This window comes from Coregonus clupeaformis, chromosome 7, assembly GCF_020615455.1.
Source record: "Coregonus clupeaformis isolate EN_2021a chromosome 7, ASM2061545v1, whole genome shotgun sequence".
NCBI lineage: Eukaryota > Metazoa > Chordata > Actinopteri > Salmoniformes > Salmonidae > Coregonus > Coregonus clupeaformis.
In genome coordinates this window covers 46,040,162-46,043,041 of record NC_059198.1, presented here as the reverse complement: position 1 = coordinate 46,043,041, position 2,880 = coordinate 46,040,162, and the positions used below count along the sequence as shown (strand labels likewise).

General features: G+C 41.0%; 1 non-coding gene across 1 annotated transcript; it reads left to right on the top strand.

The window, feature by feature from the left end:
* Positions 1-1,763: 1,763 nt before the first annotated feature.
* trnas-uga lies at positions 1,764-1,844 on the top strand. Its single transcript has one exon. It is a non-coding gene; the product is annotated as a tRNA-Ser (tRNA).
* The last annotated feature ends 1,036 nt before the right edge of the window (positions 1,845-2,880 follow it).

The window sequence follows — 2,880 nt, the reverse complement described above, 5'->3', positions numbered from 1 at the left end:
TCTGGGGCCTTTCAGAACAGGTGTATATATATACTGATATCATGTGACAGATCATGTGACACTTTATTTAACTAATTATGTGACTTTTGAAGGTAATTGGTTGCACCAGATCTTATTTAGGGGCTTCATAGCAAAAGGGGTGAATACATATTTACGCACCACTTTTCCGTTATTTATTTTTTTGAATTATTTTTAACAAGTTATTTTTTTATTTTCACTTCACCAATTTGGACTATTTTGTGTATGTCCATTACATGAAATCCACATAAAAATCAATTTAAATTACAGGTTGTAATGCAACAAAATTGGAAAAACGCCAAGGGGGATGAATACTTTTGCAAGGCACTGTACAACTTCAACTCAATATGTAATATCCCTGTAAAAGATGTGATCACATATTGTCACGCCCTGACCTTAGAGATCCCTTTGATTATCTATTTGGTTAGGTCAGGGTGTGATTTGGGTGGGCATTCTAGTTTTTCTATTTCTTTGTTGGCCGGGTATGGTTCCCAATCAGAGGCAGCTGTCTATCGTTGTCTCTGATTGGAGATCATACTTAGGCAGCCTTTTTCCACCTTAGTTTGAGGGATCTTGTTTTTGCATAGTTGCTTTGTAGCCTGCTGAACTTTACGTTTGTGTGTATTTTGTTGTTTTGTCTGTGTTCATTTAATAAATGAAAATGTTCGCCTACCACGCTGCACCTTGGTCCGAGCCTTCAATCAACGAGCGTGACACATATCTTGTTATTAAAGTTAGCAAAATCAGAAAGAAAAGGCCAACTTAAATGTCTCTCCTATTGTAGAGAAAATTGGAAAGAGATTTAACTCCAGGTTATTAAGAGATCTTTATTTTATCTGGACGTGTACTTTTGTCAAAATCTGAAGGTCTTTTTTTTTTACCTCCCTTGGCTTGGATGTTCCTCTGTCAGTAACTAAAATGGTTGATACAAAATTATTTAACTTCATATGAAGGAATAAACCTAATTATTTAAGAAAAACTGTAATGTGTAGCACCCAAAGTCAGGGAGGGTTGAATGCTCTAGATTTTAAAACCTCTAATATAATCTTTACGATCAAATGAATACAAAACTATTTAAGAAATAAGGATTGCATTTGGAATATACTGTAATCCCTAATTTAATATTCCAACAGATTGGTGGTCTAGAGCTCTTACTCAAATGCAACTTTGATGTGGGTAAGATCCCTATTTAGCTTGTTTACTTTCATAAACAAGTACTTCTAACTTGGAACCTCATGTACAAATAACTTTTCCCCACATAGAAATACAATCTGGAATGATAAAGACATACAAACAAGTCTTTGTTTTTCCAGAACTGGTTTTACAAGAGCATTATCTGGGTTAAACAATTATTGAATAATGATGGACAACTATATGATTATCCAAAATTCATGAGAACACACAATGTTACATTCACTCCAGAGGAGTTTCAAATAGTTGTTTGAGCTGTCCGTAAAGGTGTTATTCTTCTTTTAAGAGAATATAACAATACTCCAAGTGCAACTGCTGAGGATTTTGTAGCCTTAATTCAGCTAGAAGGAATGGACATTTTAAACTATAACTGTAATAACACATACAGTATATAAGAAAACTCTGTCAAGAGTGGCGCAGTGGTCTAAGGCACTGCATCGCAGTGCTAGCTGTGCCACTAGAGATCCTGGTTTGAATCCAGGCTCTGTCGTAGCCGGCCACGACCGGGAGACCCATGGGGCGGTGCACAATTCATCCAGGGTAGGGGAGGGAATGGCCAGCAGGGATGTAGCTCAGTTGGTAGAGCATGGCGTTTGAAACGCCAGGGTTGTGGGTTCGATTCCCACGGGGGGCCAGTATGACATTTTTTTAAAATGATGTATGCACTAACTGTAAGTCGCTCTGGATAAGAGCGTCTGCTAAATGACTAAAATGTAAATGTTACTATTCCCTCTGCTAGAATATACTGGAATGCAGCCCTAGGACAAATGAACTGGAACAAAGTCTCGTTGTTGTCTGGCAAATATTTGAAGTGGGTGATTTTGGACGGAGTCAGGCGCAGGAGGGTAAATCACAGAATATATGTTTTATTCAGGAACACAGCGGTACGCAGCAATGCGTAAAACATTCCAGTGCGGTAAATACAGTGCACTGGAGAAAAAACAAGGCACATGGGTGAAAATCCCAGCGATACAAAATACAAAGTAGTTCCACCGAGCTAGAGTCACCTCCACAATAACTAATCACACACAAAGACAGGGGGCAGAGGGAACACTTATACAGATAGAGGGGATATGAACCAGGTGTGTGTAATAAATAAGACAAAACAAATGGAAAGATGAGATGAGGAGCGGCGGTGTCTAGAAGGCCGGTGACGACTAACGACGAAGCCTGCCCGAACAAGGAGAGGAGGAGGCCAGTGCCTCCACATGGTCAGGGCTCTGACAACAGCCAACAGCTCCCGATCACCAACGTCGTAGTTCTGCTCCGCCAAGCTGAGCTTCTTCGAGAACAAGGCACAGGGGCGGAGCTTGGGTGGTGTGCCCGAGCGTTGGGAAAGGACAGGTCGTGTAGTGTGAGCCAGCACAACAGGGAAATCAGGAGACTCAATAATATATAGAAGGTGACTTGCTCCCTATGGGTCTCCTGCATGATCATCGTGACTGGTGCTGTAACTTCCCTAACAAAACCTGATGCTAATGGTCGACTGTCAAGTGCTTTGATGGGTAATGGAATGGGTAGGGGACCCAATGTAATACAGAGACTATTAGCTAAAGTTCTGTCCATACAGTTCCCAGCTGCGCCTGAATCGACCAGTGCCTTACACTGGGGAACTACCGGGTAATCAGGGATGTTGAGTGTATGGTGCAGTGCGCAGCAGAGGGCTTTGAA